The sequence below is a fragment of the Homalodisca vitripennis genome, chromosome 6 (genome assembly GCF_021130785.1).
Source record: "Homalodisca vitripennis isolate AUS2020 chromosome 6, UT_GWSS_2.1, whole genome shotgun sequence".
Classification (NCBI taxonomy): domain Eukaryota; kingdom Metazoa; phylum Arthropoda; class Insecta; order Hemiptera; family Cicadellidae; genus Homalodisca; species Homalodisca vitripennis.
The window spans coordinates 136850753-136874639 of NC_060212.1; positions in this window are offsets into that span (position 1 = coordinate 136850753).

Consider the following 23887-nt stretch of genomic DNA (forward strand, 5'->3'; position numbering starts at 1 on the left):
GGGAATATTACCTTACGTGTACTATTTGAAAGTGTTTACAGCTGTTGATTTGGATTATTTAAGTAAACTGTTCAAAATAACTCATCAGTATCGATTGATTATATCGATTGTTATGGTTAACTAATATCGTTTGCCAATTTCGATATAAAAAACCGGGTCCGCTTATTGTACCCTACCCTTAAAATACAACACTGAAACTGACTATACACCTTTAACAACCGATAAATGTAAACATAACCAAACTAATAAGTTCGTAAAATAAGTTTATAATTGGTAGTGTTGTGGAATTACTTTTTATTACATGTTGAATGTTTAATAGTTTCAGTCCATTTCTATGCTTTTTCCATGGTTTTAGTCGATATTATAGATTTTTAAAAATATTTGGAAAATATTGTTCCAACAATCTTACACGATCTCCGTCACTCTAGCGCATTTTAACCTAATCACATTACGTGACTCACTGGCAAAACATATAAAATATAAAACATCATTTAAAGAATATTGCAAAAGCCGGCCAATACATAATTATTAATAGGATGAATTACGTTAAATAAATAAATTTACTAACCAGTATAATATAAGAAAGTATATATTTATTGATCAAATACAATCGGTATCAAATTTTGTTGTTCCATTTGAGACTGTTACATTTTGGTTAAAATACATTTATGTCAGATATATATGTCATTAAAAGGTTTTTCTGTATGTAAGATATGACTTATTTATAAATATAATTTGAAGATTTAAAGCGTTTGATTACACTTCAATGTACATTCTTGTTTAAAGTAAAAAAGTATCAGAAGCAATATTATTACTTTCAAAACAATTCCATTATACTCTTTTAATTATTTCTTTATTCAATGCCGTTCTGATATACTATTACATTGTCAACCTCTATAAGTATCTAATATTTTCAAAGTATTTTTTAGTTTAATTGTGAAACCTCAACGTTTACAATTATAAACATGATGTTGTTGTAGCCAATATTAAACATTTTAATAGTGATGAATACCCTTCAAATTGATATTTTTTTATATTATGTATTATTTGTAACAAAAGTTTATTTATTTATTTTTATGAATAACACCAGCATTACAAGATGTTACGACTGTTTTAAAGCATGTAAAATTGTATCTCTATATTTATATACATTTAAAATGTTTGTATTATTTTCTAACTCAAATTAAGAATCGTCTAATAATAGTATCCATTCCATCTGCGTTTTATCCATCAGATGGAGCAATATTCCATTAAACTGTATTATAGAATCTCCACAATAACGAGACAAGTCCCTACACAGTCGGCTGCACACGCTTCGCATAATCCGTTGTCCTCTTCACAACAATATTTTCATTTTAACTTTGTATTGTTAGAACTTTACATAACCAACAAAAGTAATTGTTATTTTATCGGATACTAAGTGCGTGCATTGTTGCATTCTAGTTCTCATTTATTTCCAGCTATCCGCTCTCTACTCTAAAACTCATAGGAACGTAACGTTTTTACGTCATAAAGAATGTTTTTCTTCCCCTTAGAAGTTGCATTAGTTGTTCACCCACTGCACATACATGAACATAAATTATGTTCTTTACTGTCAGTTTCTGATTACAGAAATGTAAAAATAGCTAAAACTAGAAATTTTACCATCATAAAAAAGTTCTAATGTAGAATATTGTTTCATTCTACAAACTAAAAGTCTGATGTGTCGAAATAATTTTGTATTAGGTATAAGGTTTTTTTCCGTGATAAGAAAACTATAAACGTCTCCTTCGGTTTCCTGCGAGATTTTACCCACATCTGATAAATAACTATATTGTGTTGTATGTTATGTATATTAATGTATAAAACAAGATTGTGTGGAGTATACTTGCCGCAACGAATCCATACATTAAATTCAATTTTCTTGATTAAATATTCAAATTAACCACATTCTTTAAGTTTTATGCAAATATTATATAACATCTTCTTTGAAAAGGATTTTTTTACAGCTGAAATACTGATAATATTGTTACAGGTGTGCTTGAATAAAACACTCACCGAGTGCTAGAATCACTAAATATTTATTGATCTTATAATCATGATTATTATCACTATAAAATAAATCTAAATATAATATATACTTAAAAGTAGGCTATTACTGGTATCAGAAATAAAAAAGAACACACGCAGATAGATATACAGCAAACCACGAGAATTTGAAAATTGGATTAATTTCGTTTTTAGATTTTCCTGCTCAACGTAAATACTAGCTAAAGTTTGTGTTGAAAGTTTTGTTACACGGTGTATATTAGTGTATAAATGCACTTAGTTTTAAGAAAATCAAAAATGCTTAAGTTACCCTTCGTATTATATTGAATGTATTACAAGTTTTGATGCCATATTAAAATGTTTGACAACATATTCTGTAGGCATTACAATTTCGTAACTCAGTAAGTATTATGTCTTATACTGCTAAGGCATATCAGAGCCATGCCAAAACAGACATATAACTATTAGGGTTAAAGTATTAGCAACAGCTGTAACACTAATGGTTCCATTCCCGCTAATGTGTATTGTGTAGCTCAGATTGTTCCGATTAGGTCTATTAGTATCAGAATGACTCAACATTGTGCATGGAACATTGCATTATTCTTATATCTCATCTTCTAATTCTTCGTATTTTGCTACGAAACTAGCTTTATTCCCTTGGACTGCATAAAATGATTAATATAAAATAACTCTCTAAGGTTGCAGTTATATCATTCTGTCTTATTAAAATACATTTTAAAGCCTTTTTTATTAATTTTAATTGGATTTATTGTCATTATTAGTTATAAGATTTATAAATATAAATGTATGTGGACTTTAAAATTCAACCCCGTAATGGAGGAGGATATTGTACTGTTTAGTATAGACATAAAAATTATTATAAAATTGTATTAAAATTTTTTCTTCTGAATGTCACACGAGTATTGTGTAGCTATACAGTTGTTAAGAAATAAACATAATATAATTCTGAACTAACTTGAAAAGCTGCAGAAACCGTCAACAACATCGCGGAAACCGATATGAGAGTGGAAAAATAAAGCTAAGTTAAGTAATCTATTTGCGTTTGTTAGGTCATATTACTACAGACAGAATTACCTGGCTGGAAACTTGATTAGGTCTTGCGTACTCTAAAAGTAGTGTAATAACCTACGTATCAATCCTTTCTGCATTGTTTAGTGACACTTCTAACATGGAAATGCCTGTGTTCGGTTAATGTATCCATTTTAATGTACATGTTAAGATTTAATGGAAATGCTTTATGGCTAGGAAGTAGGTCATTTTGCTGACCGTGTTTGAAGTTTATGTGGTGTTCACTTTAGTGCGTTGAAATGCTGTCTCATTTTAGGATCCACCTTTCCAGTCTACTAGGCAGTAGATAATTTACTTTACGTTAGCTGTGAAATGTCAAATACTACAAAGATGTTTAAAAATAGTCTTATAATTTAACGTATATTCTGCATTGTAATAATATAGATATATTTGTTAACTACAACAAATCTATATGTGAAGTTAACAAATTTGGCAGGTGATATATACAATTGTAAAGTTAATATTGAATCATAAAAGTAAAGCGTTTCTGATTTTTAATAACTGTTCCTATAAAGTAAAATCTCAACATGACTATAACCGAGCAAGACTTTTAATGTTATGTACGAAGAAAACTTTACTTCAAAAAGCTTTGGAGTTGTTAAAAAATGTTATAAATGACGAAGTATGAAGTTACAAGGTCTGACAAATTCTGTACTCTCTAAGAATTGTAATATTGGGTGATTTAGTTTACTCTATTAACTAATACAAACTAGTTACTACGGTATTAACTTATCTGTTAAGCAACAATATAAGTCATTACGTGTCATGTCATGAACTATAATTACAAATATTTTTAAATTATAAAATTAGTTTTTTTAATGGTTTTATAGAATATATTTATATCAAATGATAATGATGATCGTATTATTTAGTTTTACAACATCTGGTCCTGCAGACCAAGATTTAAATAATTTAACTAAGAAATATCAAAAGAACAGTTTATGGAAACAAAGGCGTCTCTGTTGAATTGAAAATTGTTTATCAGTCAGTTATCAGTTTTGAAGTCCAAGACAAATCAGGTTTTTTGCGCATACGAGTATTGGCAATTTATAAATTTTAAAAGGTAATCTATTTTAACAGCAGAAGGAATGCAGTGAAATGTTATCGTACAGCAAAACGACATACATAACACATTAAGAATGGATGAATGATTGTTTGTAAATGTAATACACATACGTGTTAAAAATTAATGGATTATCTAATATCAATACTATTAATTTATTTGAGAATAAAGTACGTACATTTCTGATTTATAAACAAATTTTTATAGTTATTGGACCTTTTACATACCAGCAGCCCTCATAAATTCATTACAACATTTGACTGCATTATTGAATTGAGATATAAGATTTAATCTTGAAAACCAATCTCTCCAAAACCTGGATGTAGGGAAAGTTACTTTTAATAACTGTCAAGAATGTCTCTCTGATATTGGAAAGAAGACGATGAAATATTTTGTGTGCGCAATAAATATTCTTCAGTGTAACTCATTCAATATTGAAAGGCGGCTTTTTCGTACTAGAAGGAAAGCGTTCCTAAAAGTTCAATTTAGTAACTAAACAAGACGTTTTTCCTAATCCAAAAATTCATACAAAATATCGTGAAATAATGATGATATGTAGAGTAAAAGCAATTAAATCAGTACCATAATTATTTTGTAATATATTATGATATATTTAACCTATAATTTGAATTTAATGTACTTAAGTATACTTAATGTATTTGAATATATTATTAAACGTGAATTAATCACACACACACACACACACACACACACACACACACACACACACACACACGCGCACACACACACACACACACACACACACACACACACACACAAGACCTAATTACCTGTATTTAAAAAAAAAAACATAAAACTTACAACAAATTCCAATACAGTTTTTTTTGTCCGTGCTTTTATAACAGCTTTTAGTTGTAAACCATTATCAGATCTATCACAGCAGAGAGAAACGCAGTTGGTCACGTTTCTGAGTTTAACCGCGAGAGAGCAGTAGAAGCACGTAGCCACAATTTAGTCTCAATGCGGTTCATTTTTTCTGTAAATTTATGCTATTCAATTAATTTAGATATGTATTTGTATATGTATATGCAACTCAGGTAATTGCGTTCCCAGTACCGCCTATATTTTACAGAAAATTTTAACTCGCATTACAAACTGTTGTTTGGTCTAAGTTACTTCTGAGTTAGTCGATACCAGAACTATCAATAACTGAACAGAGATTTATATGTCATATCTTTTTTTACGAATCCAAGTATGAAATTTTAACTATTTTGTCCGTAATCACAATTTCAGGAAAACGTTTCTTACTGTGAACTCTATTCTCTACTATTGCCAGATACACGTATCAACAATTACTGAATAATGAGGCCATTGAGCGCGGGAGTGATAATAAATATTTATCTTAATTGTAATAAATAGTGTATGTTCTGCCAAAATGCTTACAAAATCTTGAACCGAATTGTATGTATCCTTAAGCTAATTCTTTCACCATCGATTTAAGTAATGCATTGCTGAATCTTAATGTATGTACAATTTAGTAACCGTGTACTATACCTCACATTGTAATATGATTCTGTTTTATTTAATATTTTTTATTAAATAAAAAAAATATTGTTGTTGTGTTTTCCTTTTTATATACACTAATATATAATGAAAGAATTGAAAACTGTAAAGAGTAAATAATTATATCTACTATAGTTAGGAAACATGTATTTTTCAATCCAGTCTATTAGGCTATAATTTTTGGAATAAGTTACTGTAAATTATTAGCCCAGTTAGTTAGAAAAGTACTTCAAGGGAAGACACAATATGGAATATGACAAGACTGTTGTAGGACTCTGTGTGAAATCTTACCTCCTTGCTGTTATCTGTTATTTAATTCCTGCCGCCTCCCACATCTTACTGTCCAAGTATTTTATCTACTCCTGAACATAAACCTTTCCTTCCTCTGAATCACAATAATGAACTTCTATTTCACATCCCTATTCTTCTAAGACTTGTTATTAAACAATAAATACAGCTCAAGAGGATATTTGGAATCCTCAAAACTGACCTATTTGGCTGACCTTATGATACATTTTTTAATGATGACTACCCATTAAAATTGTATATTTTTACATATTTTATTTAGTGAACTCTCTTTAAAGCATTATTAAAATATCCAAAAATATTTCCTAACCAAAATTTTATTTTCATTTTGTCATTTTATGTTAAACTATTAACTGAATGGAACAACAAAACTGAGATAATCAGATTATGTCCTGAGCATATCTAATTAAGATACAGTACATATTATATAATTTACAATATTACGGAAGGGACTGGGGATATAATGGATATAGAGGTCGTGAAGAATCAAGAGGGTGAGTCTTGTGTCTGCAATACCGATCAAATTTAATTTACCCAGCTCAGACAAGTGAGTGGGAGGACGTACCAAATGACCCTTCGCTTCTGTCATTCCGGCTAAACTATTTCAATTTATTCAGTGTTCCAGATTAGATAATATACAATATTTTAGATCTCTAGGAATCTGTTCGATAGACATCCATGTAGAACAGAACGATGTTTTACATTTATACATTTTATAAATCAGACAGACTCTGTTTCAATGGCAGTTTCTATCTGTAAAACTATACTGGGCTACGTACATAAATATCGCGATCGTAATAGTGAGTTTCGTATATTTATTTTGCGTAGCACATGTAGATATCATCATATCGGCTTTCGCAAACAGTGGATAATGTTCATTGCATAACCACTACTACTCTCAACTTATTTAGGATAATGTGACAAAATTTAACCGCCATGCCTTTTATAAAAGTCCTTGTAGCCATTATTTATTCACTGTGGAAATATTTGAGAGATATGCATAACCTACTATTTCTAAATAAAGGGGTAACATATTTGAACAAACGGATTTGGGTTACTGCTTTGACGGATCAGAAAAAATCCGACATTAGAAGAAGAATTTACAGAAAAACTTAATTTAATGTACCGTCTATGCAAAAGATATATTAAATGATAAATATGATATTTTAAATATTTGCAATTCAACAACCATGGATGAATCAGCTGACTTTGTTATTTGGTGAACATGTATTGTATTTGGTTCTGTAAAATTTGTTATAAACTTGCTTTTTTCTCGTGAAATAGTTCACAAACTGATAATAAGGACTGTTATTAATTGATTTCACTTATTTTGATAATAGTTTTGATGTAGTTTACTGTTCGTAATGTAATGTTTTTTGTTCTTCCTGTTACATAACCTTGTCTTGTTTGTGTTTATGTTTTGATTGTTTACGTTTTTGTAGACTCTCATGATGCAAACAGGTTCCAGTTGTGAAAATGCTTTCACTGATGATAGTGCTCATGTTCTACATGATCACAGTTATAATCAGACAGCAGTAATATCTACAGGTATTCCAAACTCCCGAACTCTGAGGAGAAAGAAAGTAATGACGGCATCCACTGGCAAACAGTGACTGGTTCATTCAAAAGACCTAGGAAATCGGTCTCGAACGGTCCCGACATATCGAAGAAATTGTGTTCAAACCCAAGTTGCTTCTCATTAACTACAAATAATCGTTTCGATGCTATTGGAGGGTCAAATACGATGGATGAGAGCACCACATCGACGCCGCCGTCTCATGTTGGCGAGGATAAACCACCTCCGATCTTCGTACCCAACGTTGTAAACGTTTAAGAGCATGTTAACCGCTATTGAAACTGTTATCCCAAATGACAACTACACATTTGAATGCCTCAGCCAAAACAAATTCAAAGTTAATATAACAACTATTGACGGTTATCGGAAGCTGGTGCACAAACTAAAAGAGCTGCAGGTCACCCTTCATACCTACTAAATCAAACAAGAGAAAGCATATCGCGTGGTTTTAAAAAATATGCACTTTTCCACTGATGTTGCGGATATTAAGATTGCTATTGAATCCTGTGGGTTCCAGGTTCGCAACGTAATGAATATGAGACAGCATAAAACCAAAGCACCTCTTTTAATGTTCTTTGTTGATCTGGAACCAAATCCGTGTAACAAAGATATATTTAATATCGAGTACCTCCTTAATGCAAAACTTACCTTTGAACCACCGCTCAGGAAATCCGAGATCGTTCAGTGTAAGCGATGTCAAAGTTGTGGACACACCAAAACGTATAGAAACGCTGGCACCCTTACAGGTGCGTTAAATGTGGCCAGAACCATGACACACAGGCATGTTTGAAATCCAGTGATACCCCACCCACCTGCGCTCTATGTGAGGGGAACCACCCGGCGAACTACAAAGGTTGTTCTGTGTACCGCGAACTTAAACAAAAATCGTTTCCTCCGATCAGACCCAAGGTACCTGAAAGTAAAACTCATGATCAATCACCTCGGGGAGCCCAAGAAGTGGTAATACCTCCCAGTCCATCCAATGTTCGAATCCTGCCGGGACGATCATATGCACAGGTGGCATCCAACTCGATGTCTGAAGATGACAGTACTCAAAACGCTTTAAGTAAAACACTTAAGGACTTTTTCAGCAAATTTGAAAAAAATAATGATACAACAGGCTGAACAGATAGGTACTTTAATGAACCTATTGTGAAGGAAACAGGATTTTTCCGGACATTTGCCATCGTTAAGTGAAACAAGAAAACAGTAACACTACGTTTCGAGATCTGCAATCTGATCTCTTCTTCAGGTAAAGAACTAACCTAATACATAATTACAAACTAGGTTAAAATAAACAAATCTTACTAATATTTGGTACTAAAGGTGGATGATACCTTTGTTATTTTTTCTCATGGAGACATTGAATTAAATAATTTTTTGAATCACATTAACAGTATTTCTCCTTCCATCCGCCTCACAATGGAAGTGGAAGTCCAAAACAAGCTTCCCTTTTTGGATGTGTGTGTATTAAGAGATAGGGATGTCCTTAAGACAACTGTTTTTCGAAAGATAACACACACAGGAAAATATTTAAATTATCAATCCAACCATCAAAAATCTGTCAAAGAAGGAGTAGCCTACTCGTTGTTTGATAGAGCAAAGAGCTTGTGCTCAGATAAAGATGGACTAAAAGAAGAATTTAAGAAAATTGAATCGGATCTCAGAAGCAATGGATACCCTCAATTAGTAATTAATAAGTGCAAACGAACCAGAAGAATCATTCCTGAGTCAGAAAAACAGAATTGTGATAAATTTGCGTTTATGTCAATCCCCTATGTGCCGGGATTATCGGAGAAAATTAGAAGAGTAGGTAGAAAGTACAACATTAGAACCGCGTTTAAAACACACAACACTCTTAGACAAAGTCTCGTAAAAACAAAACCAAAAAATGGCACACAGGATTCCAAAAACTGTGTTTACAGTATAAAATGTAGCTGCAATAGGGAATACATAGGCGAGACAAAAAGACCACTAAACATAAGGATAAAAGAACACAAAGAAAACACGAGAAAGGGTTTCACAGAAAAGTCAAAAATTGCACACCATTGTTGGTCCGAAGACCATCATATGAATTGGGATGAAGCCCACATAATACATCGGGAACCACATTTCTTCAAAAGGAAATTAATTGAGGCAACATACATTAAATTGGCAGACCAACCAATCAGTCAACCATCAGTCGAGATTAGGCCGCTTTGGTTGCCAATTCTAAAAAATGAACTAAAGAGAATACCAAAAGTATCAAACGGATCGGATATTTGCAATAAACCAATGCGGAGTCACAATATGGTTTTAAGAAGTTCATCTCGCATGAACCAATAATAACGAAAGGGCCCATTCCTGTTCCCCTTCCCTTGTATTTCCGCCATCTTGTTTTAGCCGGCCGTCACGATTACCATTGGCTACCCCCTCTGGTCAGTCGTAAATGGTTAGTAGACGAGTGAAGACATATTGTGACCTGTATTCCGTAGTTTAGTTTAATGATTGGTGTTTTTTATAGTTTTTTTATTAAGTGCATGTCTTTAGTGTTAGTGAAGTTGACATACAACATGTAGGTTGTGATTCCTGACTCAGGCGTGCCACAACGCTTTAGTAAGATTTGTTTATTTTAACCTAGTTTGTAATTATGTATTAGGTTAGTTCTTTACCTGAAGAAGAGATCAGATTGCAGATCTCGAAACGTAGTGTTACTGTTTTCTTGTTTCACTTAACGATGGCAAATGTCCGGAAAAATCCTGTTTCCTTCACAATCCTTCCATCGTCAAAAATAACCTTCAAACAAAGAATTGATTCTCGGTACGGACCCGGAACCAGTAAACAAATCAAAGACCTTGAGAGCTTGCATCTTAAATTAACTAAACACATTAATCATTTAACTTTCTTGCATAAATGTAAGGTTGAAGACCTTATGCCTATAGGGTTAACTCTAAAAACTCCTTTTCATAGTAGGAAAGCCAGTAAAATTTTGTCTTCTGCTTCTAAATCTTTACTTAAAGAAAGAATTGCATATCATCATCGTGAAAAATACCTCCTCCAAAATAGTATTGAGTGTAAAAAAACTGAATTAAAAACACTGATCGGTACAGAATTCAACAACATTCTCGAAAGCATCCAAAATAGATGTATAAAAGTTTCTGAAACAGATAAGAAAAAGAAAATCTCCAAACTGGAAAAAATTAGGCCTAAAAAATGTGATTTGCCTAAGGATGGCAACGTGAATACGGATGCAAATAATAAAAACGTAATCAATCTCTCTTCGAAAATCCTGAATGAAGCGGAAATATCAGTATTATCCAAGGGTTTAAACTTTTCTGTGGCACAAAAATCGGTTAAAGGCACTGGATTTCGTAACTGGAATTGAGTCGGCTGTTTCACAGTTACCTGAGGAACAGGGTGACCGCTTCCGCTGCGAGGCCAGTCTTTTACTCAGAAAAATTCCTCCCACAAAACCCAATTTAACAATAGAGGAGAAAAAGGCCAGGTCGATCCTTGGGAAAGATGACACGGTCAAAATCTTACCTGCCGACAAAGGCAACGCTACTGTGGTACTTGACTCAGTAGCGTATAAAGAAAAGATTGCGGAAACTTTAAATACTGGCAAATATACAGTTTTAAATAAAGACCCGACTGATTCATTTGAACGCAAAGTAGCAAACACCTTAAGAAAACATAAAGAATTTTTTTCAGATAAATTTAGATCTAAATTAACTCCTCACCACTCCAAAATCCCCCATATGTATGGCCTTCCCAAAATCCACAAACCTACCATCCCTCTCCGGCCCATCATTAGTTCTCGTGATTCACCTTGCAGGGAATTGTCTAAAGTCCTCTTGGACATCTTAACACCATTGGTAGGAAAAACTGACTCTTTCATCAAAAATTCCAGGGATTTCGTAGAGAAGTCAAAATCCCTAAAGTTGACTGAAACTGACAAACTGGTAAGTTTTGATGTCGAAAGTCTATTTACAAATGTACCAGTTCCAGAAACTCTCGGAATTATTAAATCACGTCTCAAAGAAGACCAAACATTAAAGGATAGAACTAAACTTCCCGTGCCAGTAATTATGGAACTGTTAGAACTATGCACTCAATGCAATTATTTTGAGTTAGAGGGTAAAATTTACCGTCAAGATGAGGGGATGGCAATGGGTTCTCCACTGTCTCCTATTTTCGCCAATATCTTTATGGAGGAATTCGAGCGAAAAGCTTTGGCTTCAGCTCAGTTCAAACCGAAGATTTGGTGGAGGTATGTGGATGATACCTTTGTTATTTTTTCTCATGGAGACATTGAATTAAATAATTTTTTGAATCACATTAACAGTATTTCTCCTTCCATCCGCCTCACAATGGAAGTGGAAGTCCAAAACAAGCTTCCCTTTTTGGATGTGTGTGTATTAAGAGATAGGGATGTCCTTAAGACAACTGTTTTTCGAAAGATAACACACACAGGAAAATATTTAAATTATCAATCCAACCATCAAAAATCTGTCAAAGAAGGAGTAGCCTACTCGTTGTTTGATAGAGCAAAGAGCTTGTGCTCAGATAAAGATGGACTAAAAGAAGAATTTAAGAAAATTGAATCGGATCTCAGAAGCAATGGATACCCTCAATTAGTAATTAATAAGTGCAAACGAACCAGAAGAATCATTCCTGAGTCAGAAAAACAGAATTGTGATAAATTTGCGTTTATGTCAATCCCCTATGTGCCGGGATTATCGGAGAAAATTAGAAGAGTAGGTAGAAAGTACAACATTAGAACCGCGTTTAAAACACACAACACTCTTAGACAAAGTCTCGTAAAAACAAAACCAAAAAATGGCACACAGGATTCCAAAAACTGTGTTTACAGTATAAAATGTAGCTGCAATAGGGAATACATAGGCGAGACAAAAAGACCACTAAACATAAGGATAAAAGAACACAAAGAAAACACGAGAAAGGGTTTCACAGAAAAGTCAAAAATTGCACACCATTGTTGGTCCGAAGACCATCATATGAATTGGGATGAAGCCCACATAATACATCGGGAACCACATTTCTTCAAAAGGAAATTAATTGAGGCAACATACATTAAATTGGCAGACCAACCAATCAGTCAACCATCAGTCGAGATTAGGCCGCTTTGGTTGCCAATTCTAAAAAATGAACTAAAGAGAATACCAAAAGTATCAAACGGATCGGATATTTGCAATAAACCAATGCGGAGTCACAATATGGTTTTAAGAAGTTCATCTCGCATGAACCAATAATAACGAAAGGGCCCATTCCTGTTCCCCTTCCCTTGTATTTCCGCCATCTTGTTTTAGCCGGCCGTCACGATTACCATTGGCTACCCCCTCTGGTCAGTCGTAAATGGTTAGTAGACGAGTGAAGACATATTGTGACCTGTATTCCGTAGTTTAGTTTAATGATTGGTGTTTTTTATAGTTTTTTTATTAAGTGCATGTCTTTAGTGTTAGTGAAGTTGACATACAACATGTAGGTTGTGATTCCTGACTCAGGCGTGCCACAACGCTTTAGTAAGATTTGTTTATTTTAACCTAGTTTGTAATTATGTATTAGGTTAGTTCTTTACCTGAAGAAGAGATCAGATTGCAGATCTCGAAACGTAGTGTTACTGTTTTCTTGTTTCACTTAACGATGGCAAATGTCCGGAAAAATCCTGTTTCCTTCACAATCCTTCCATCGTCAAAAATAACCTTCAAACAAAGAATTGATTCTCGGTACGGACCCGGAACCAGTAAACAAATCAAAGACCTTGAGAGCTTGCATCTTAAATTAACTAAACACATTAATCATTTAACTTTCTTGCATAAATGTAAGGTTGAAGACCTTATGCCTATAGGGTTAACTCTAAAAACTCCTTTTCATAGTAGGAAAGCCAGTAAAATTTTGTCTTCTGCTTCTAAATCTTTACTTAAAGAAAGAATTGCATATCATCATCGTGAAAAATACCTCCTCCAAAATAGTATTGAGTGTAAAAAAACTGAATTAAAAACACTGATCAGTACAGAATTCAACAACATTCTCGAAAGCATCCAAAATAGATGTATAAAAGTTTCTGAAACAGATAAGAAAAAGAAAATCTCCAAACTGGAAAAAATTAGGCCTAAAAAATGTGATTTGCCTAAGGATGGCAACGTGAATACGGATGCAAATAATAAAAACGTAATCAATCTCTCTTCGAAAATCCTGAATGAAGCGGAAATATCAGTATTATCCAAGGGTTTAAACTTTTCTGTGGCACAAAAATCGGTAAAGGCACTGGATTTCGTAACTGGAATTGAGTCGGCTGTTTCACAGTTACCTGAGGAACAGGGTGACCGCTTCCGCTGCGAGGCCAGTCTTTTACTCAGAAAAATTCCTCCCACAAAACCCAATTTAACAATAGAGGAGAAAAAGGCCAGGTCGATCCTTGGGAAAGATGACACGGTCAAAATCTTACCTGCCGACAAAGGCAACGCTACTGTGGTACTTGACTCAGTAGCGTATAAAGAAAAGATTGCGGAAACTTTAAATACTGGCAAATATACAGTTTTAAATAAAGACCCGACTGATTCATTTGAACGCAAAGTAGCAAACACCTTAAGAAAACATAAAGAATTTTTTTCAGATAAATTTAGATCTAAATTAACTCCTCACCACTCCAAAATCCCCCATATGTATGGCCTTCCCAAAATCCACAAACCTACCATCCCTCTCCGGCCCATCATTAGTTCTCGTGATTCACCTTGCAGGGAATTGTCTAAAGTCCTCTTGGACATCTTAACACCATTGGTAGGAAAAACTGACTCTTTCATCAAAAATTCCAGGGATTTCGTAGAGAAGTCAAAATCCCTAAAGTTGACTGAAACTGACAAACTGGTAAGTTTTGATGTCGAAAGTCTATTTACAAATGTACCAGTTCCAGAAACTCTCGGAATTATTAAATCACGTCTCAAAGAAGACCAAACATTAAAGGATAGAACTAAACTTCCCGTGCCAGTAATTATGGAACTGTTAGAACTATGCACTCAATGCAATTATTTTGAGTTAGAGGGTAAAATTTACCGTCAAGATGAGGGGATGGCAATGGGTTCTCCACTGTCTCCTATTTTCGCCAATATCTTTATGGAGGAATTCGAGCGAAAAGCTTTGGCTTCAGCTCAGTTCAAACCGAAGATTTGGTGGAGGTATGTGGATGATACCTTTGTTATTTTTTTCTCATGGAGACATTGAATTAAATAATTTTTTGAATCACATTAACAGTATTTCTCCTTCCATCCGCCTCACAATGGAAGTGGAAGTCCAAAACAAGCTTCCCTTTTTGGATGTGTGTGTATTAAGAGATAGGGATGTCCTTAAGACAACTGTTTTTCGAAAGATAACACACACAGGAAAATATTTAAATTATCAATCCAACCATCAAAAATCTGTCAAAGAAGGAGTAGCCTACTCGTTGTTTGATAGAGCAAAGAGCTTGTGCTCAGATAAAGATGGACTAAAAGAAGAATTTAAGAAAATTGAATCGGATCTCAGAAGCAATGGATACCCTCAATTAGTAATTAATAAGTGCAAACGAACCAGAAGAATCATTCCTGAGTCAGAAAAACAGAATTGTGATAAATTTGCGTTTATGTCAATCCCCTATGTGCCGGGATTATCGGAGAAAATTAGAAGAGTAGGTAGAAAGTACAACATTAGAACCGCGTTTAAAACACACAACACTCTTAGACAAAGTCTCGTAAAAACAAAACCAAAAAATGGCACACAGGATTCCAAAAACTGTGTTTACAGTATAAAATGTAGCTGCAATAGGGAATACATAGGCGAGACAAAAAGACCACTAAACATAAGGATAAAAGAACACAAAGAAAACACGAGAAAGGGTTTCACAGAAAAGTCAAAAATTGCACACCATTGTTGGTCCGAAGACCATCATATGAATTGGGATGAAGCCCACATAATACATCGGGAACCACATTTCTTCAAAAGGAAATTAATTGAGGCAACATACATTAAATTGGCAGACCAACCAATCAGTCAACCATCAGTCGAGATTAGGCCGCTTTGGTTGCCAATTCTAAAAAATGAACTAAAGAGAATACCAAAAGTATCAAACGGATCGGATATTTGCAATAAACCAATGCGGAGTCACAATATGGTTTTAAGAAGTTCATCTCGCATGAACCAATAATAACGAAAGGGCCCATTCCTGTTCCCCTTCCCTTGTATTTCCGCCATCTTGTTTTAGCCGGCCGTCACGATTACCATTGGCTACCCCCTCTGGTCAGTCGTAAATGGTTAGTAGACGAGTGAAGACATATTGTGACCTGTATTCCGTAGTTTAGTTTAATGATTGGTGTTTTTTATAGTTTTTTTATTAAGTGCATGTCTTTAGTGTTAGTGAAGTTGACATACAACATGTAGGTTGTGATTCCTGACTCAGGCGTGCCACAACGCTTTAGTAAGATTTGTTTATTTTAACCTAGTTTGTAATTATGTATTAGGTTAGTTCTTTACCTGAAGAAGAGATCAGATTGCAGATCTCGAAACGTAGTGTTACTGTTTTCTTGTTTCACTTAACGATGGCAAATGTCCGGAAAAATCCTGTTTCCTTCACAATCCTTCCATCGTCAAAAATAACCTTCAAACAAAGAACCTATTGTCTTCCGTCATTTCGAAGCTAAAATGAATAATTTTTATAGAATAGCACTTTGGAACGCCAATGGCTTGAGTAACCATACTCAAGAGGTTAAAATATTTCTTGGTCTTCATAAAGTTAATATTATGCTTATCTCCGAAACTCACTTCACAGATATGACACATTTCAAAATTCCTTTTTACTCTCTGTATCACTGTAATCATCCAGATAATACTGCTCATGGTGGTAGTGCGGTATTAGTTAAAAATAGTATAAAACACCATGCCATACCTGCTTATAAGTATAATTATATTCAAGCTTCCAGTGTTGTGATTGAAGACTGGTCAGGTCCACTCACGGTATCTTCTGTGTATACCCCTCCTCGTCATAACGTTTCATACCAGCAATACAGCGACTTCTTCAATACCTTGGGTTGTAGATTTATTGCGGGGGGTGACTTTAATGCGAAACACACCATGTGGGGCTCTCGGCTGTGCAATCCCAGAGGCCGTAATCTCCTTAAGACTATCAACGATAATAACTATCAATATTTTTCTACGGGAGAACCGACTTATTGGCCTACTGATCCCTTAAAAATTCCTGGTTTGCTTGATTTCTTCGTGACTAAAGGTATTTCCCAAACGTACACACGTGTAGAATCTTGTCTTGATTTATCCTCAGACCATTCTCCATTGATATTCACTTTAAGTTCATCTGTCATTACTACAGAGGGTCCACTGCGGTTAAGTTCTAAATATACTGACTGGGACCAATTTCGATCTCTTCTTGATGAAAACTTGCATTTACACGTTTCCTTGAAGACAAATGGTGAAATAGATGAAGCTGTTGAATTGTTTAACAGGACAGTCCAGAAGTGTGCTTGGCAATCAACGCCGCATCAACGAAATGGAACCACTAATGGCCTGAACTACCCTCTTAGCATCAAGAAAAAGATTGCTCAAAAAAGAAGACTTCGTAGGATTTGGCAAAATTCCAGGAATCCTCGTGATAAAAACAACTTCAATAGAGCGGCGCGGGATTTGAACCGTTTGTTATATAACTTCAATAATGAAAGGTTTCAGGTTTTTACTGCAAATCTAACTCCTACAGAAGACACGAAATATTCAATGTGGAAAACTACTAAACACATGACTAGTACAAGAGTGCCGATTCCTCCGATTATCTTGCCAGGTGGTGGCTGGGCCAAGAACAACGAGGAGAAAGCTGAAGTATTCGCTACGCACTTACGCGATGTGTTCAAGCCCAGTGACTCAGCTCAAGCTCCTGACCCAGAAATTGAATACTTATTAGAATCACCTACCAAACTATCACTTCCTGTTCACCCCTTTACTCCCTCTGAAGTAACTGAAATAATTGTGAAACAATTGAAGCCGTACAAAGCTCCTGGGTATGACCTCATTACAGGAAGGATTTTAAAAGAACTGCCGAGGAAAGCTATTATGTTTTTGACTTTTGTCTTCAACGCAATATTGAGAATTGAGCATTTTCCAGCACAGTGGAAAGTATCGGAAATTTTCATGGTAGCTAAACCTGGGAAGCCTCCACATCAGGTTAGTTCTTTTAGGCCCATAAGTCTATTGCCTGTGACTTCAAAAGTTTTTGAGAAGCTTTTTCTAAAACTATTTCAGCAAGTTATTGATAGCGGCAACCTTATCCCAAACCATCAGTTTGGTTTCCGCCAGAAGCACTCTACCATTGAGCAGATTTATCGTGTGGTCAATGTAGTGAAGGAAGATCTGGAAGCAAAAAGATACTGCTCGGCTGTTTTTCTTGATATCAGTCAGGCTTTTGATAAAGTTTGGCATGAGGGTCTCCTCTATAAATTAAAACTACTAGTTCCTCATTCTTTCTTTAATGTCATCAAGTCCTATTTGTCAAACAGGTTTTTTTCGAGTCAAATTTCAAGACGAATATTCCTACCTCCACAAAATTGAGGCGGGCGTTCCACAAGGCAGTGTATTGGGTCCCATCTTGAGAGGGTGTCTTCACATCTGACATACCTGTACGAGCCGATGTCACCATAGCCACCTTTGCTGATGATACCGCTATACTAGCCTCTCATAAAGTCCCAGGAATTGCATCCCAACGACTACAATCTGAGCTGGATGACTTGTCGGAGTGGCTTGTGAGATTGAGGGTGAAGGTTAATGAAACCAAGTCCACTCATGTAACTTTCACAACAAGGCCTGCTAACTGCCCACCTGTCTCTCTTAATAATGTCCTCCTCCCCCAATCTGAAGAAGTGAAATATCTGGGTATGCATCTAGACCGAAGACTAACTTGGCGTTCTCATATCTGGCACAAAAGATTATTTTTAAACTCAAAATTCAAAAAAATATCCTGGCTTTTAAACAAGAGGTCGAAATTATCATTAAGAAATAAGTTGTTAGTATACAAGGTGATTTTGAAACCTGTTTGGACTTATGGTATACAGCTTTGGGGTACAGCCAGTAACTCCAACATCGAAATTCTCCAAAGTTTTCAGTCTAAAGTCCTTCGGAACATAATGGAAGCTCCGTGGTATATAACTAATCAATTAATACATCAAGACACCAAAATTCCCACAGTAAAAGAGGAAATAACTTGCTACAGCAAGAAGTACCAAGACAAGCTGTATTCTCATCCGAACTATCTTGCGATGAACCTGTTGGATAATAGTGCGTCAGTTACACGTCTGAAGAGACACTCAATCCTGGACTTACCTCTTAGGTTCTAATTTCAAACTTTCTTGTGTATTTGTGTTAGCTCTAATGCTGGATAGAGTCTAACTCGTGTTAATTTATTATTTTATCTAATTTACTTATTGTTCTAAGAATGTCTGAACAGATTGTAAATAAAATTGTCAAAAATAATTAAAAAAAAAAACCATAATTAACATACTATTTATTGGGATTTCTTTCTTACCGAGGCCTATTAATGTCACTACCTAGTGGTTGCTACTTAAACATTTTGATTTATCCTCAATATACTCCAATTATGGAGACGGAGGCTTTTAACAGTTTTTACACATATTCTCAATTGGTCATATAATCATCCGCCAAAGTTAATCACTTCCTCTCCATTTATTCATTTATAATAAAGTTAATAGAAGGGAAGTTTGGACTTTTAAGACACCCAGTATATTATCTTTATAGAGCCTAGAACGTTTACAGATACATTTCTTTAAACCAAAGCGTTGTTATTTATTTAATTACTTTTATCAACGATTTATTTACTCCTTTTCTATTATATACGTAAGGAGACGTGAGCTACCTGACTTACAGGTAAGACATCACCCAACTAAATCGACAACTTAATATAAACACACGCTTTTTCTAAATATGTTTATTTGGGAATGATTTTCATTTTGATGTGTTTGGTCTCAAAACGTGCCTTAAACCTGACACTCCTCCCTCAGATAACTATAAAATATCAGTGTATTCCTTGGTACGTTGTAATAGCTGTACTAGCACACAAGGAAGTCAATCGGTGGTGGATTTTCCATTTACATTAAATATAGCATTATCTATGAAAGATACAAATATGTGTCGTTCTCATGTTCAAAGGGCAAAGGGTAGGCTTGTGCGTGGTGTACAGATCGCCGGGTTTTAGATATGGCTGCCTATAACGATACATCAAATATCAAAGACCACAGAAAAATCTAGATTTGGATCATAAACTTGTATATTGTGTAATAAAAGGTGAGCAGGAAAAACCTAAGCGGAAATACTTAACTTACAGATACTTTTCAAATTTTGATAATCAAGGTGATGTTAGCCAGATTGTGAACTTAAAGTGGCAAGATATTTGTAAAATGAAAAATATAAATGGCATGACTTCAATTTTAATATACAAAGAGTATATTTAGAACAAGCGCCAATTGTATGCAATAAAGAAATCAAAATAAAAGCGTCCCGAAAGAACCCAGAGATACAGAATTGTAGTAAGATCAAAAATAGACTACATAAATATACCGGAAAAGAAGGACCAAGGAAAACTGTTTTAATACTCTACTACCAGAGACATAAAAACTTCACTTCTGGTTCGAGTGAATTATATTTCTGACGTCAATGTCGAGTTAGCCTTCTTCCCTCGATCAAGAATATATTCCAAAAATATGTATGTAATATATATTTGTACATATATATATACATATATATATATATACACAATTCTGAAAGGTCTACTTTGTCACTATACAACTTAGATAGTGTTCATAAGTCTTTAAATGTAGTGGATGTTAGAGCACACTATCTCTTAGCATTTGCTACCCTTTATCCGCTATTTTATACGTAATCTAAGAGGCGTTGCACTTTTACGACTGGTGCGGGTTCCAGTGAATTATATTTCCGACGCCAAATTTGAACTTACCTTGTTGCTACGGTCCATGATAATACATTATAAAAATTATGACTAATTTATTTTACTTTGTTTTTATAATTTTTTGTTGCACAGTTGGTTTTGTTCTTTTTCCTGATCAAGAAAATTTATAACACAGATTACAGAAGTCTATCTCTGTGAAAAGAGAAGTAAGATAGGTTTTATGTCAGTCTATAAATTTATATTAAAAGTCTTTAAATAGTGTAAAACATTTAAAGCTGGAATTCGTACATTAGTTAAAAAACAGTCCAGAGACATTTAATTTACTTGTAGTCGACAATTCTTGTAGCCTTAGGTGTCAAATCCTGACCTTCTGATGTTTTAGAACATTTTCTAAGGTAGATTAGTACTTAAGTAATTGATGAGATATATAACGCTGTTAAAATTTATAGTTACTTATTAGAACATTTACTCACTAAAAGTTTTTACAAATCGAAAATAATAAATAACGTTTACACAGAAAAGTTAATTACATTTGACGGGCTCATTCAATTAAATTAATATTACACATATTTAGAGTGGAGCGTAGGCCAAAGGGATCTCAAAATAAAAATAAGCCTATGTTCATCCCAAAAACTGCAAGAATGTCCATGTAAAATTTAATTACAACGGTGGAGTCGTTTACGTTTAAATCAAAACAAAAAAAGGCACTTCAGCATTTATAATATTATGAGAATTTGATCTAATCAGTATTAAGTTTTCCTTGATGGGCAGCCATCATGAATCTAAGTTCTCTACACGTATACCAGATACTATTATTTATTGCTGTTTATCATAAATAAGTATAAAAATTGTGTTCTGAGCTTGTACCAATGGCCAAAAGTGGTAGCTTTATGATTCATGGTCATGGACTTCGCGTACAAAATAAGGCCCAAAATTAAATTGGACCTAAGTTTACAACTTATTTTAACTACAGTCTACTTTTGAATTTCTCTTATTATAAATTGCAATGTAAACATAATTTAATTTTTGCACAATAGTGTGCAAAAATTTTACAAAGTTCCAAAAGGAATAGTAATAAAACAGCTTTCTTTATACAAAACTACAACAAGTCAACTCCTTATATTGAAATAAAGCTACAGCTGAGTGTTTGGAAAGAAATTTACTGTTCACTATGTAAGACAGTCTTCGTGGCAGTATATCCACAAGACTGCGTGAATAACCCTTGTTTCTTTCACCATCAGTCAGCTGATATAACAAAGTACACTTTCACCCGAGGCAGCCACTGGTAGTGGCCATTATTCCCCTCCACTTGGATATACGGCAGTCATCCACATGAGGGATATGGGCCGTAAACTTCAGTCTTATTCCGAGTCTGGGTATGGATGACAACTTGTGTAATCTTTTTTATATACGTGCATTTAGTGTTGGAGTTTGTTTTGAGCAATATTAAAAGCTTTCACACACAATGTTATATTCGCTTTAGGCCTTTTTACAAATTTTTGTTTGTTTTAGAAGTTTCTAGGCCGGTAATTTGGTTCTGATTTAGAGTACTATATTATTGTCTAAAGATGTTAATACACATTTCACTACATACATTAATATATTTTTGGAGGATGTACTTGAACCCACCTTAACTTAAACATAAACCCGCTTTACACTGTTGCTTATTTTTATACTAGTACTGAAATATTTTTAAAATTGTTATTTTAGGTCATCTGTAATACGGTAATTAATTGCACTGTACATACTTTTTTATTCCGCAACAGCTTTTGTATTTAAGAATTGAAAATTATACCAAAATGATATATTAATCGATAAAAACGCTCTAGCAGTAGTAATTTCCAGTTTTCATTCTCCTTGCATTCAATTATAAGTTAGATATTGTACCTAAATATTATTTTAAAACTAAAAAACCATATATAACAAAACTGTTGAGGAAGTTTCTTTGATTTACGCTACGACTACCTTTCATTCCTGTACTGTTTTACAAAATTTTGGAGGAATTGAATCACTAAAATTTATCCCGAGCAGACATCCTAGCAGTTTAAATAGGTGTAAAATTAAAATTTAGGTGATAATCTTAAGCTTGCAAGAATAAAATATTTTAAAATTATTTTGTTATAATATTAAACAAATTACTTCTCAATAGCTTCGAGTAGCTACATACAGTATATAATTAAAGCGATGAAGTTTTACAGTATTGTGTGCCTTTTATAGTGGTATTAATTTGTATAAGAGTATTAATTTTATGCAAATCAAATTAAAAACTTTATTGCTCGTAACAATTGCACATTGTATGGAAAGCGTCATAATTTATTCTTATATTTTAAACACTCCAACCACATTATCACCAAATACAAACTCATGCAATTTGGTTAAACTGAAAAAACATAAACAATGTATATTCAGTATACATAAAACAATATTTCGAGTAGAAGTGTTCTTGTTCAACTATTTAATATTAACACTACACACCAAACTTATATATGTATGCCATTTGCTTTTTAATATCTCCCCTCATAATTATCGCAGCTCGTTGGCTGAGTGTCAGTAAAGCCTATAGAGACTGGAAAGATTTCATATTTAACTTATGAACGCTTTTCCGCACGATATCACCAGAATGAACTAACTTATAGACTTGAAATGTTCGTCTTGTACATACTTTTAAAATCAAGTTTAGTGATGAATCGAGACACTATAATATCCGTGAATGTAAACGAATATTCCTAAATAGGTCTATTATAAGTAGAATAAGTATAACTAATGCAATCGAGCTTAATAGGCTTGATTCTTTAAATTTAAATCACTTATATATTATTTATATAATTAACTCAGAAATCTTGTAATTAATAGTTGTCTATATAGGACAATTACTAGTATTGTTTAAAATGTAACTTACTTAATGTTATTCTCTTATTTTAAATCGATTTCTTATATTTTAATAATAGCAATGTTTTAGATGAAAAATTTAGATTTAAATATTTTTTAAAAATCTTAACTTAGTTAATAACTCCAAATAGTAAAATTTATTCACTTACTTTAACGGTTACTTAGATTGACAATATTAATGCCCAAATATTAACTCCATAGGGACTTTTGTTTACTAAATTCTTGCTGTATGTTATAAACTCTGATTAAGCACGACCAAGCAGCTGATACAACGGTGAGCCTGCAGCCTGGCACCAAACAAAAGCATTCATGACAAAACTGGACAACATTGAGGTTTAGATGTCCCTAGTTATCTGCGTTATGGGTTTCAGAATCTATAGCCACTATAACTATATTTTATGATGATGTCATTTTTTTAATCCGTTCATTTTACCCACCAAAATATATTAGTTCATATTAATCG